This window comes from Bos indicus, chromosome 12 (assembly GCF_029378745.1).
Source record: "Bos indicus isolate NIAB-ARS_2022 breed Sahiwal x Tharparkar chromosome 12, NIAB-ARS_B.indTharparkar_mat_pri_1.0, whole genome shotgun sequence".
NCBI classification, from domain to species: Eukaryota; Metazoa; Chordata; class Mammalia; order Artiodactyla; family Bovidae; genus Bos; species Bos indicus.
Genome location: NC_091771.1, coordinates 64,611,571 through 64,627,781, shown reverse-complemented (window position 1 = coordinate 64,627,781; position 16,211 = coordinate 64,611,571).

Here is a 16,211-nt window from a genome sequence, read left to right as displayed (position 1 = left end):
CATATCTGAGGTTATTGATATTTCTCCTGGCAATCTTGATTCCAACTTGTGCTTCCTCCAGCCCAGCATTTCTCATGATGTACTCTGCATATAAGTTAAATAAGCAGGGTGACAATATACAGGCTTGATGTACTCCTTTTCCTATTTGGAACCAGTCTGTTGTTCCATGTTCAGTTCTAACTGTTGCTTCCTGCTCTGCATACAGGTTTCTCAAGAGGCAGATCAGGTGGTCTGGTATTCCCATCTCTTTCAGCATTTTCCACAGTTTATTGCAGAAGCTCTGTGGCAGTGAAGGCACAGAAGCACAGGGCTGTGATGGCGCAGAAGCATGGCTGAGAGGAGCTACCCCACGTCCCAGGTAAGGAGCAGCAGCTGCGCTTTTCTGGAGCAGCCGTGATGATATACCCCATGTCCAAGGTAAGAGAAACCCAAGTAAGACAGTAGGCACTGAGAGAGGGCATCAGGGGGCAGACAGACTGAAACCACAATCACAGAAAACAAGCCAATCTGATCACATGGATCACAGCCTTGTCTAACTCAATGAAACTAAGCCATGACGTGTGGGGCTACCCAAGACAGAAGGGTCATGGTGGAGAGGTCTGACAGAATGTGGTCCACTGGAGAAGGGAATGGCAAACGACTTCAGTGTTCTTGCCTTGAGAACCCCATGGACAGTATGAAAAGGCAAAAAGACAGGACATTGAAAGATGAACTCCCCAGGTCGGTAGGTGCCCAATATGCTACTGGTGATCAGTGAAGAAATAACTCCAGAAAGAATGAAGGGATGGAGCCAAAGCAAAAAACAACACGCAGTTGTGGATGTGACTGGTGATAGAAGCAAGATCCAATGCTGTAGAGAACAATATTGCATAGGAAGCTGGAATGTTAGATCCATCAGGCCAGATCAGATCAGTCACTCAGTCGTGTTCAACTCTTTGTGACCCCATATTAGGTCCATGAATCAAGGCAAATTGGAAGTGGTCAAACAGGAGATGGCAAGAGTGAACATCAACATTCTAGGAATTGGTGCACTAAGATGGACTGGAATGGCTGAATTTAACTCAGATGACCATTATATCCACTACCTTGGTTAGGAATCCCTTAGAAGAAATGAAGTAGTCATCATAGTCAACAAAGGAGTCTGATGTAGTCAGTTCAGTTCAGTCGCTCAGTCCTGTCCGACTCTTCACGACCCCATGAATTGCAGCACGCCAGGCCTCCCAGTCCATCACCAACTCCCGGAGTTCACTCAGACTCACGTCCATCGAGTCAGTGATGCCATCCAGCCATCTCATCTTCTGTCATCCCCTTCTCCTCCTGCTCCCAATCCCTCCCAGCATCAGAGTCTTTTCCAATGAGTCAACTCTTCGCACGAGGTGGCCAAAGTACTGGAGTTTCAGCTTTAGCATCAGTCCTTCCAAAGAACACCCAGGACTGATCTCCTTCAGAATGAACCGGTTGGATCTCCTTGCAGTCCAAGGGACTCTCAAGAGCCTTCTCCAACACCACAGTTCAAAAGCATCAATTCTTCGGTACTCAGCCTTCTTCACCGTCCAACTCTCACATCCATACATGACCACAGGAAAAACCATAGCCTTGACTAGACGGACCTTTGTTGGCAAAGTAATGTCTCTGCTTTTGAATATGCTATCTAGCTTGGTCATAACTTTCCTTCCAAGGAGCAAGTGTCTTTTAATTTCATGGCTGCAGTCACCATCTGCAGTGATTTTGGAGCCCCCAAAAATAAAGTCTGACACTGTTTCCACTGTTTCCCCATCTATTTCCCATGAAGTGATGGGACCCGATGCCATGATCTTCGTTTTCTGTTTGCTGAGCTTGAAGCCAACTTTTTCACTCTCCACTTTCACTTTCATCAAGAGGCTTTTGAGTTCCTCTTCACTTTCTGCCATAAGTGTGGTGTCATCTGCATATCTGAGGTTATTGATATTTCTCCTGGCAATCTTGATTCCAGCTTGTGTTTCTTCCAGTCCAGCGTTTCTCATGATATACTCTGCATATAAGTTAAATAAGCAGGGTAACAATATACAGGCTTGATGTACTTCTTTTCCTATTTGGAACCAGTCTGTTTTTCCATGTCCAGTTCTAACTGTTGCTTCTTGACCTGCATACAGATTTCTCAAGAGGCAAGTAAGGTGGTCTGGTATTCTCATCTCTTTCAGAATTTTCCATGGTTTATTTATCTAATGCAGTACTTGGATGCAGTCTCAAAAATGACAGAATGATCTCTGTTCATTTCCAAAGCAAACCATTCAATATCACGGAATTCCAAGTCTATGCCCCAACCAATAACGCTGAAGAAGCTGAAGTTGAACAGTTCTATGAAGACCTACAAGACCTTCTAGAACTAACACCCCAAAAAGACGTCCTTTTCATTATAGGGGACTGGAATGCAAAAGTAGGAAGTCAAGAAACACCTGGAGTAACAGGCAAATTTGGCCTTGGAGTACAGAATGAAGCAGGACAAAGGCTAATAGAGTTCTGCCAAGAGAACACACTGGTCATAGCAAACACCCTCTTCCAACAACACAAGAGAAGACTCTACACTTGGACATCACCAGATGGTCAACAGCGAAATCAGATTGATTATATTCTTTGCAGCCAAAGATGGAGAAGCTCTATAAAGTCAGCAAAAACAAGACCGGGAGCTGGCTGTGGCTCAGATCATGAAATCCTTATTGCCAAATTCAGACTTAAATTGAAGAAAGTGGAGAAAACCACTAGACCATTCAGGTATGACTTAAATCGAATCCCTTATGACTATTTCTCTAAGAGCTTTCCACAGTTTGTCAGCATGGACAGTAAATGTGAACCAATATTTTGTGTACCTACATTATTAATGTCAACTTCCTTTAACAATAGAAATTCAGAACTTAATTGTTATTCAGAACTTAATATTAATTATGTAATTTATTATATAAATTTATAAACTATATATGTATATATATAATTTTATATTATATAGATACAGGCTTCCCAGGTGGGTCAGTGGTAAAGAATTTGCCTGCTAATGAAGGAGACATGGGTTTGATTCCTGCATCAGGAAGTTCTCCTAGAGAAGAAAATAGCAAGCCACTCCAGTATTCTTGCCTGGGAAATTCCATAAACAGAGGAGGGCAGGCTACATTCCATGGGGTAGCAAGAATCAGACAGGATTTAGTGACTAAACAATAACATAACAAAAATAATCACAATGTCAAAAGTATTTAACCAAGGTGTTTTACTGCAAAGCCCCTCAGTCTCTACATAATAAGTGAAAGTGAAGTCACTCAGTCGTGTCTGACCCTTTGCCACCCCATGGACCGTAGCCTACCAGGCTCCTCCATCCATGGAATTTTCCAGGCAAGAGTACTGGTGTGGGATGCCGTTTCCTTCTCCAGGAGATCTTCCCAACACAGGGATAGAACCCGGGTCTCCCATATTGCAGGCATATAACTAACATATGACTTTTAGCATTTCTCATTCTTAGTTCTACGGCTTTTGGTATCTTCTAAAAAGCTCTATGGCTTTTGGTATCTTCTTAAAAACTCAATGGCTTTTGGTATCTTCTAAGTGCTGTAGCACAACTAGCTGATTATCAAGTGGTCAGCAAGGAAAGCCATGAAGAAGAAGATACTGATACCTCATTTTTTTTTTTTTTAAGTTAGAATGCCAGGCTCTTAGTTCCCTTGGTCCTGGGAAAGATCAGGAAACAAGAACAGGATTTTCAATTTTTTTTCAGATTTAAATATACTTCACTAGCCATAAATCTCTCACACACTGATCTAGGACCATTACCGATGAAAGTACAAAGTAGACATATGCCAAACCCATCCTAGTTTAAAGCAACTATTGTTAATGATTTTTAGCAATCACAATAAATGAGGATCAAATGCTAAATTAACCAGATGGGTTTCAGGAACAGTAAGTATAACCTGAGCATCTCCCCAGGGAGCCACCTGGTCACACATAATGTTGAAACTTGTTTACCAGAGAGCCACATTTGAAATTATCTCCAAGTGAGAGTTCTGTTGCTTATCCCTATCATATTGGGCAAGTTTCATCATTATCCTTATAAACTAAGAGCTGACACTAACACCGTACTAATGATGAAGTATCAGAAAGAGATTCTCTTTCCATGTATATACACAATGAAGATGAATACACAGGGGAAGGCTGTTGTGTACAAATCAGGAAGAGAGCTCGTGCCAGATCCTGAATTGCCCAGCTCTTTGATCTTGGACTTTCCAGATCCAAGATCATGAAAAATAAATTTTTGTTGTTGAAGCCACCCAGTTGATGGTGCTTTGTTATGGCAGCCTGATCTAAGATAGTGTTTTAGCAAAAGATAGCTATTATCTTTTGCTCAAATTCAGTGTATTCAATGGAAATAATTTCCAGAAAATAGTCTCACCCTTAACCCGCATAGGTTTCAATAGGAAACAGAACATAACAGCTATCTGTTGCATTTTTATATACTAACAATGAACTATCAAAAAGAGAAATTAAGGAAACAACTCCATTTACCACTGCTTCCAAAAGAATAAAATATCTAGGACTAAACCTACCTAACGAGGCAAAATCCTGTACTTGAAAAGTACAAGACATTGATGAAAGAAACTGAATATGAAACAAAGAAAGAATGAGATATACCATATACTTGGATTGGAAGAATAAATATTATTAAAATGATGATAATACCCCAGGCAATCTACAGATTCAACACAATTCCTATCAAAATATCAATGGTGTTTTTAACTAGAACACATAATTTTAAAATCTATATGGAAACACAAAAGATTTTAAATACCCAAAATAATCTTGATAAAGTAGATCAGAGTTGGAGGAATCATGCTCTCTTGCTTCAGACCACACCTTGAAGCTATAGTAAATAAAACAATATGGTACTGCCACAAAAACAGACATGTAGATCAATGGAACAGAATAGACAGTTCAGAAATAAACCCATGTACTTATGGTCATCTAATCCATGACAAAGGAGACAAGAATATACAATGGACTAAAGAACTTTCTTCAGTAAGTGGTGCTGGGAAAACTGGACAGATAAATGTGAAAAGAATGAAATTAGAACACTCTCCGCTGCTGCTAAGTCGCTTCAGTCATGTCCGACTCTGTGTGACCCCATAGACGGAAGCCCACTAGGCTCCCCCGTCCCTGAGATTCTCCAGGCAAGCACACTTGGAGTGGGTTGCCATTTCCTTCTCCAATGCATGAAAGTGAAAAGTGAAAGTGAAGTTGCTCAGTTGTGTTCGACCCTCAGCTACCCCATGGACTGCAGCCTTCCAGGCTCCTCTGTCCAGAGGATTTTCCAGGCAAGAGTACTGGAGTGGGGTACCATTGCCTTCTCCAGAACATTCTCTAACATCATATTAAAAAAAACAAACTCAAATTGGATTAAAGTCCTAAATATGACTGACTATGATAAACTCCTAGTAGGCAGAACACTCTTTAACCTAAATAGAATCAGTATTTTGGGGGATCCATATCCTAAAGGAAATAAGAGCAAAAATAAACAAAAGGGACCTAATTCAACTTAATAGCTTTTTTTTACAAGCAAAGGAAACTACTGACAAAACCAAAAGAAAAAAAAAATGCTGAATGGGAGAAAATAGCCACAAATGATATTACCTACATGGGATTAATATCCAACATATATAAATGCTCATTCCACTCAACATCTATAAAACAAACAACCTATTAAAAAATAAGCAGGGTGATAGAATAAGCATATTTTCAAAGAGGAAATGCAGATGGCCAACAAGCACATGAAAACATGTTCAATACCACTAATCATCAGGAAAATGTAAATCAAAATCACAAGATATCACCTCACACTTGTCAGAATGGCTATCATCAAAAACGTTGGTAACTATGTGGAGAAAAGGAAACATTTAGACACTATTATTTTGTAACTGTAAAAAGAGTGTAACCTTTAAAAATTGTATATAAAAAAGCTGATATGAAGAGTTAAGTTGTGTCTGATAGCTACAAATATTGAGTGTAAGCATCTGGATGGATTGTCATCACAATAAAAAGTTACTGACTAGCACATGCCAACAGAACAAGGTTGGAATGATGACAGGTAAGGAGTAGAGAAACTGTTGGCATCATACCTTAAAATTGCAGTTATGTTTATGAATGCTGAGTCTGTTTAATAAATTTAATCTGGACTTGCAGTCATAAATATTCTTATTATACACAATAAAAAAGTTTAAAAAAGCTGAAGATATTTTAAAGAAAGAAAACACATTGGAATAAAGAATACTTGAGTATTCAGCTGCTTTTTTAGTGAGGGAGATGTGAACATGAAAACTATAAATAGAAACACAAAGGTCCTGTTGCCATTAAAGTTCTGTTACAGGCATGGTTATTAATATTAAAACCATTTTTCACAGCAGAAATGGCTTCAACTTCCATTTGATATTACAGCAAATAATTTGGGAAATGATTAATGAAATTTTTAATTATACATTGAGTTTATCATAAAACAATCTGTGCCACTACAGCTGGAAAGGATCAGGCTTTAATTAGATCCAGGGAAAAATTCCACAGAGAAGCAAATCCATCCACTTTAGGTGCCCAGGACTTCTCCATTCCTGGTTCACCTTCACACTTGGCTGCTTAGCTTGTTTCTTAGCACACAGTGCTAATGAGGCCACAGTCATGTTTTCACTCCCTGTATGTGCCAGTTAGCTTCACTATGCTTCAGTGTTACAGATTGTTTTCTTAAATTTGGCCTGCCAACTCAAAGATTGCTTCACTCATTCATCAGGGAAATGTGGCAAAAAAAGCAGGGAAGATTCAATTAAAACTACTGGTGATCACATGGGGATGGGGGCAAGAAGGCTTCTTGGAAAAATCAGTCATCAGGTTTTTCAGATTCCCTCCAGCTTGACTGCTTTTAGTTTAACATTAAAAAATTCAATCATAAATGTGGCTCACTTTCCAAAATCATCAGTGTCCCATTAGATTCCCAGTCTCCAAAGCATTCTATCCTGGATTTGTTCACCATGGTTACTGACACAGGGAAAGCACTGAGTAGCATATGCCAACAGAACAAGGCTGGAATGATGACAGGTTAGTAGTAGAGAAACTGTTTGCATATTACTTTAAAATTGCAGGCAGAGCTATGTGCCACCACCTTGAACCTTCCCTAGGGCTTCATACTTCAAAACACAGTACATTTTTCAGCAATTTTTACTGAGTATTAACTAACTACAGGGCCTTCCCTGGTGGCTCAGACAGTAAAGAATCTGCCTGCAATGAGGGAGACCTGGGTTCGATCCCTGGGTCAGGAAGATCCCCTGGAGAAGGGCATGGCAATCCATTCTAGTATTCTTTTTTTTTTTTTTAATATTTATTATTTTTTAAATTTATTTTAATTGGAGGCTAATTACTTTACAATATTGTATTGGTTTTGCCATACATCAACATGAATCTGCCACAGGTGTACAGAGAATCCCCATGGACAGAGGGGCCTAGTGGGCTACAGTCCATGGAGTTGAAGAGAATCAGACACGACTGAGTGACTAAGCACAGCACGAGAGCACAGCAACTATGTGGGATGCAAAGAAATGTGTGGCAAGTGTTCAAGAAACTTACAATGGATTCATTTTTTAAATAAAGCCTCATAATTTGACCAAGTGGAATAAGTTCCACTGGCATTGCCAAAAAAAAAAAAGGAGCCGAGAGTCATTAGGCAATTCAGCCTGGTCAAAATTCTATGAAAGACTTGGATGATGTTATAAAGGCCATGCTTATCAAGTTAAACATGACATGAGGATGGGAGGAATAATGAAACAGTACATTGAAGGAAGGGATGGAGATCTAAAAAGAACTTCACAATTTATAATGTTGGACAGAATCTATCAAAAATTGTATTGAGATTTATTCTGATCACTCTCTTGAAGTAGCTCTATGACCTTGAACTGCTATCTAATTAACTTGTGCTCATTATCCTTATCTGAAAAGTCCGAGTCTTGCCTCAGATAATTTGCCTACCAGGCAAGCCCTAAAAGTTTATAATTCTATGAATCAAGATGTTAGACATTGGAAGCTTTATTGGGCATGAGTCTGGAAGCTGGGAAGGGGAACTGATTCATCTCAAAAATTCAAACTGTGTCTCTGGCAGATGGTTGTCAGTTGTTAGTTGTCAGGATCTCTCATTGAGCAAAAATGTGCTCCCATTGACTTACAGGTGTTTCTGTTTTGTAGCACTGGTTTTACAGTTTGGTTGCTTGTAGGAATCGTGCAACATCAGGCATCAGACCAGGGGGAGAAATACATAATGCTAGTCTTGATGAATTTGCTCACTATCTTCTGTTTATCTCAGCAGACTTCTGCCCCAGGCTTGGAATGAACACATTCTTCCCGTCAAGTCCTAGGAATCATTTTTCACCATAAGCACAGAGCCCTCTTCAGCTCTGTGTCACTGAGTAACTGTCAGAAGACAAGTACCATGACAAGAAATGTCCCTCCTTAAAATGGTTTATTTATTTTTACCTGAAGACATCTTGTTGAGAGAAGAGGTTCTTGAAGTCTTTATGCTTCATATAAAAACAACCTCACACAAAGAACAAGAAATGTTCTTGCTTACTGATCTAAAGAAGAATAAAACAGTCTCACACATAAGTGTCTATCATAAGCTTCCCCAGTGCCTCAGTGGTAAAGAATCTGCCTACAATGCAGGAGCCAATCTCCCGAATGCAGGAGATTCGGGCTTGATCCCTGAATTTGGAAGATTCCCTGGAGGAGGGCATAACAACCCACTCCAGTATTCTTGCCTGGAGAATCCCATGGACAGAGGAGCCTGGTGGGCTACAGTCCACAGGCTTGCGAAGAGTCGGATACGACTGAAGTGACTTAGCATGCATGCATGTCTATGATAAAGGGTTTAGTTTTAAAAACTATGGGTTGAATAAAAATTGTAACTAAGGCAACTCATGTGAGGAATATACATTATTATACCTAATAAGAAACAGTACCCACTTTTATTTTATGCACAGTAACTATTATTGGCAGGGGATAGTTTGGTGATGTTTTTTACTTATGAATGAATGAATGAGTTTTCAAAGGCTTGCTGTCTGTAGGACATAACTTTGAATACTGTTGGATAGATACATAATATCAATACAAATACACTTGCTTTCATTTACATATACATGCACACTCATGGAACATTAGTGGTCATTTGCTTCATTCTTTTATTTCATTCCAGTTATTCTTGCTCCTGGTGTACATATGAGAGTGAACAACAGGAGGCTTCATACCATGGTCCTTCTGATTCTAAAACCTCTGCTATTCTCTGTGTTTCAATATGGTTCTCTGTGTGCAGGGGGAATAATTATAGTCTGTCACCAGAACTTTTACAAGTATCTAGCATACTTGTTTTATATAATGTTAGGTAGGATGTGGTAAAATGCTTAACGGAGAAAAAACCCCTTTGGTGAAAAAAAGTGTTCATGTCCAATTGGGAGAAAATGCAGACCAGACCACCAGTATATTTATTGTCATTGCCATTGAAATTAACTATGTATAATATTGTGCTAGGAAACTGATTTTGTATTTACGGAAACAGAAAACTGTTATTTTTAATTGAGGATAATTTTTTACATTTTTTTGTTGATATCAGAATTAAGGTTATTAAATTACTGTTTGTCTTGTTTACATAGAATTTAACTGAGTAGGAGAAAAAAGAACTAAAACTTTTTGTACTAGTAGCTACTGAAAGTAAATTAGAAATATAAATACACTCAGATTTTGAAAGAAAATAGGTTTTGGAGAAAGTACAAATTCTCAGCAGGAAATCATTTAAAAAGGAATGTTGAGACTTCCCCACCCTCTCATCACAATTTCACCTCAGTTCCCACTTCATGGTGTTGCAAATTGATAAAAACAATATTTCTGAGAACTATCTCAAGTCAGAATCAAAGTTTAATACTAAAATAATGAAAGGACTCTATTTAGGGTTGGGAAACAGACAAGAATGCTTAAAATCACCCTATTATTGCCATTGTTCTGGAACTAAGGGAAAACTGCCTTAGAGCCAAGAAATAAGTAATAGATGTAAATATGCAAAAAGGCAGAGCTGAGTTTATTATTCTCAGTTGAATTGATTATGTATATGGAAATTTAAAAAATTAGATCAATAATCAAATTAAATAAGATAGACTATAAATTAATAATCAGGACATTTTAATATACAAATGATTATAAGTAATACTTTGGAAGAAAATATCCTATTTTGATAACAAATAAAAATGCTATAAAAATAACAGTTTTTCCTTAATGTATCTGTCCAATATAATAACAAATCACTGAAAGCATGCTTTTTGGAAACTGGCAAAATATGCTAACTTTCCTATGAAAACTGAATTAGCTTGCCATGACAATCTGAAAAATAAGAATGATGAAGCAACTAAACTATCAGGTAACAAAATATATTTTGAAGAAATAATGTGTAGAATATATTTTCATTGATTTATGGACTTTCATTTTTGTATTTATTTTTTAAATAACAATCTGACAGTAGAACATGTTTAGATTATAAGATATTTTTATGTTTGGGGTATTAACATCTGAATATTAAACAAAAAATTGTTATTTTAAAATCTTTATGTTACCAGGTTAGGAAAATTGTAGCATGTGAAGCAACAATTTGCTTGAGATCACATTTAGGAACTTTAAGAGACATAGACATTGTATGTCTTTTCTTTGGCCTGTAGCCAGTCATGTCATGAAATTAAGAAATGGATTTAAAAATAATTACAAAAGACTATTCTAAAATTAGATCATTAGGGTGTACCTTGGAAATTCGGCACATATTTTGTTGCACAGTTAGTGGATATTAGTTTATTTGCCACATTTCTTGAAGCAGATGCTTGCTAACAGTTTTACACTGTGTTTTCTTGTTCTGTTAATAGTGATTCAGTGCAGATGAATTAGAACGTACTTGAAAAGGTTCTGTGCTGACATGAGTCACTCCTCTTCTGCCACCTGTGTCTCCTGAGTCGTGGTAAGGCAGCTGGCACCAATGGCAGCAGATAAATGGATATTAAGGATGAACCATCTTTACTAATACCCAACAGTTCACCTTGTCCTTGATATTTGGAGAAATAAACACAGTCCTAAATATCAGTATAAACAATCATATGTGCTTCCCAAAAAGTGTGTTAGAAGTAATGTACTTCAAAATTAATTCAGTTAACAAGCAATTTGATGGGTTTAAAACCAAAATCAGAGAAATGGAAGGAAGAGTAAAACTACTGGAAAAACACAGTAGGGAATGTAAATAGAGTGTGAAAACTGCTGCGGAACAGATTGCTGTTATAATTAGAGACAGCATTTCACTCTCCTTTAAATATGAGTCCCTGGAAATTGCTGAGTGGAAGAGGTGGGGACACAGTTGTTTCAGCGTACAGCTGGTGGGAATCACAAGAACCACAGTTAAACGAAAACTAGCTAGCTAAATAAACTAGCTAACTAAGTAACTAAGATGCCTGGCTTGAATCTTAGATACAAATGTATAATGTTATCAAAAAATAAAGTATAGTGAGCTCATCAGAGAGTATTGAGGGAGAATAATAAAGTGCTCACCTGGTACAAAATATATTGTATGCATACTATGATTTCTTCAAGTCTTCAGTACATAAGGGCTCCCTGGTGACTCATATGGTAAAGAATCTGTCTGCAATGTGGGAGACCTGGGTTTGATCCCTGGGGGGGGAAGATCCCCTGGAGTAGGAAGTGTCAATCTACTCCAGAATTCTTGCCTGGAAAATTAGTATATAAAGAAAAGACAATCTCAAAAGAAAGAGATATTTGAATATTGATTAATATGGTTAATTGTAGCTTTCACATTAAATTGTGTCCTTTGTTTTATATAAATCTAGAGGAGAATTCAGAGAAGGCAATGGCACCCCACTCCAGTACTCTTGCCTGGAAAATCCCATGGGCGGAGGAGCCTGGTAGGCTGCAGTCCATGGGGTCGCTAAGAGTTGGACATGACTGAGTGACTTCACTTTTACTTTTCACTTTCATGCACTGGAGAAGGAAATGGCAACCCGCTCCAGTGTTCGTGCCTGGAGAATCCCAGGGACAGGGGAGCCTGGTGGGCTGCCATCTATGGGGTCGCACAGAGTCGGACACGACTGAAGCGACTTAGCAGTAGCAGCAGCAGCAGAGGAGAATTAACTGAATACTTGGTAATTAATCAAGATTCTCCCTCTCCCACACCCCCTCCCCCACACAGTCAAAAGAACATTCAATGAATGTCCAGGAAGGACATGTCACACACCTGATTACCATCTCACCAGATCTCTATGTACTCTCTGGAGAACCATATTGTCTCAACTCCTCTCTTACTTTGTCTTAGTAAAAAAAAAAAAAAAAAAAATTAAAGTTCCAGACAGATAAAAAATAAAAAACTACATACTCTTCTGACTTAGAGTTAACCCAAAGCTCAGAAATAGCAGGATTGAGCATTTTGTTCTCTCATCTTTTAGTGTTATCAAATACTGACATATATATTATTTTCTTTCCTTTTTTAAGCTGCATACAGAGACCTGTTCTTACCAGTACATTAGCTGCACAGTTGGACAAGAAGAGCTATCCTCTAGATTTTCTTAGAAAGGATGATAATTGTAAAAAAATAAATTATCCCATGAGTGAGAGGATTATTGGAAGAACATCAGTGACTCTGTGAACTGGACTATAAGAATTCTCAGGCTGTATGTTTGCCCTTCTCCCCATCATATTCAGTGCAACCCAGGAAGCCTGGTGGTACTTATCTCTACAATACAGACAGTTTTCACTTTTCTAGCCTTTGCTGCATTCGTCCAGGAAAGAAAGAGTGGAAAAAGGGACAAACTTTCTGGTGGCCATCCAAGCACTATGTCATCATCTCTTGTGTGTACTCCAACCTCTTTGATTCTGTTCCATAGAATATTTGTACTTCAGCATCATGAAGGAGCAAAACCTGTTTTTGTATTTTAGAGAAATTTTTGGTCATAATTTACACTATGTTTTACTGAATTTGCTGTACCCAGCAGTTGTGCATAAAGTTACTGTAGAGAAGGAATAGAGGTGCTGGGCTTATGCAGGTTCAATCCCTGAGTCGAGAAAATCTCCTGGAGAAGGAAATGGCAGCCTGGTCTAACGTTCTTGCCTGGGAAATCCCATGGACAGAGGAGCCTCGGGGGCTACATTCCATGGGGTCGCAAACCATCAGACACGACTGAGCACTCACATACAACACAACGCAACACATGCTGAGAGAATAGAAATTATCTCTGGTGAAATATTGTCAAGAATCCACACGTGTTTTTACCTTATCTCCCCTTCCTAAGTATTTGTATTTTCTAGGATGGCTTTATAGATTACCCATGAATTATTTTCACAGTTATGATGATGGGGATCTAAATACTGTCTTTTGACACCACAGATCTGTCTCCCAACGGACGCAGTCATTCTTTCCATCTCAAGCCATGGAGAAAATAGGGCTGAGGCGTAACAGAGCTTAAAATCAACTTTATTAAATTGAATTTCTCCAGAATTGAGAAGATATCTCAATTTTTCTATAGCCTTCAGGTAAACACTTCCAAAGAGGTATTTTAATAACCACTTAAGCACACAAGGACAACCGTTCAGGTGGTTTCAGAGAGGATGAAAAATTGCATATGTCATCTGCCAGAGCATATACTAAATTACCTTGCCGACAGAAACTTTTTATTGGCCTAGAAGATATTTATTACCCCACTTGAGCTGTTAGAAAAACAATGTCCTAAACTTCCTATGGCAGAAAATATATCAATGAAAATTCAGCATCACTTTAATCTTTTAATATGTACTCTGTTATTAGTGGCCTAAATTTCTTTGACAGAACATCAATGAAAACTCTGTTTCACTTTTATCTTTTACTATACTCTCTGTTACCATATTTCTGTGCTTATTAACAGTATTTGTCAAGGGTTTGACCATTTTCTTAATATGAATTATTTAACATTTCATACAATATATTCAAACAAAAGAACACATAGTTCACATAGGTTCAAATTATTTTCAGAGATTTAAGTTGTACATGGCAAGCTACCTTTCTAAGTACTTACTATTTCAGGACATTTCAATATAATCAATCTATGGATCTTTGTTACTGTACTTAAAAATAATTAATCAAAATATTATTTCATTATTACATCTAACACTGAATATTTATATGCTTTTACCTAGAGAAATTTGTGGTAATTTATATAACATGGTAAAAAGAATGAATTCACCAATATAGATATTTTGCTAATTATTACAATCCTTTTCAGTGCCAATTCTTATGTATTATTTCATATATACATCAAATTTCCATTTTACATAAAAATGTTAATTCAAATAGTGACTTTTGAATAAAGAATGAAAAACAAGTCTCATGCTCATAAAAATGGCAACTGTGAAAACAAAGTTTTGATAAGGATGTGGAGAAACTAGAACACTTGTGCACAGTAAAATCGTACAACCACAGTGGAAAACAGTTGGATCATTCCTCAAAAAATTAAAAATAGAATTACTATAATAGCCAACAATTTCCCTTCCAGGTATATAACTAAAATAATTGAAAGCAGGATCTCAAACAGGTACTTGTAAACCCACGTTCATAACAGCATTATTCACAACAGTCAAAATTAGGACTTGTAAACCGAATTATACATCATAATAGAAGCAACCCTACTGGCCATCACTGAATGAATGATAAGCAAAAGGTATACTTTATTTATATATATTAATATACATATATACACACTGTGGGATATTATTCAAATTTTAAAAGGAAGGACATTCTGACTAGTTGCCACAATAAGGATAAAACTTAAAGACATCATGTTAAGTGAATGAAGACAGTTACAAAACTGTCTGAAAAATTTGGCTTGATTACACAAGGTACACAGTGTAATCAGTATCACAGAGACAAACGATAGAATAATGGTTGTAAGGACCAAGGGGAAGGGAGAATTATTGTCTAACATGTATAGAGTTTCAGTTTTACAGGATGAAAGGACTTCTAAAGATACCTGGTGGCAATGATAGCACAACATGAATGCATTTAATACCTCTAAAGTGTATACTAAAAATGACTAAGATGGTAAATTTTATGTGAATTTTACCACAATAAAAATAATTGGAAAGAATGAATCTGTACAAAAGATCTCATATGCTTCTAAGAGATAAATTTGATGGAATTGTAAATGCATTGAGCAAGGTTTACCATATCAATGTCGGGAAATGACAAGAAAAAGATATTTCTGTCCTCAAATATCTTTATCATGTAGATGAGTTCAGAAACACATGAGGATATCTGTAGTGTGAATATGTGTGTTTTTGTGTTTAACTTTTACCAAACTTCATTGTGAAATCATAATTTATGACTAAATTTGATAAATAATCTGATAAAAAATTATAGTCATAAGCACTTGGACACTCAAATATCAGACTGCTTTAATTGTTATAAAAAGAGGTGTTATTTAAAATGCATGTACCTAAGTTATGTTTAGTAAACCAAAATCCACTTGAGAGAAAAAGCAGGCGTGGTTTAAGTATCAAACTATAGTTTGTCCAGGGAATTTTTCTCGTGACAAATTCTACTTACTGAGCATGATTAAACTGTTTTAACATAGGTTGTCATCTTTTTACACTTACGTTCCAAAACCCAAGAACTGACAGACTGTCTAATTTGACCATACAAATCCCATTGAATCTCTTTATTCAGCAGAAAGTATGTGATGACTTTGTGACTCTCTCTGTCTGTACAGACTGCCTTTCAAGAATTAGGGTAGCTTTGAGCAGATCTGATCCAAACACCACACACAGATTCACTTCTCCCATAATACTTGCACATAAATTTCAAAATTTTCAGAGACAACAAGTGATATTTATACAAATAATACAATCAAAAAGTGCATATAAATATGTAAAACATGAAATATGTTGAATTCTTTTTTTCCCCAAAAGGAATAAATAAAATGAATCATAATCCAGGTGAGCTGCTTTATTTTGAATATATACCAAATGAACATGGAAAAGTTATTTACCACATTCTGGGTTCATTAAATGAAATAATTTGCTAAATTTCCTCTTGGAAAAATATATTTATGAGTCCATAGAATTAATATAATTTGAAAATAAATTGCTTTTTGCACACATGCTTAAAT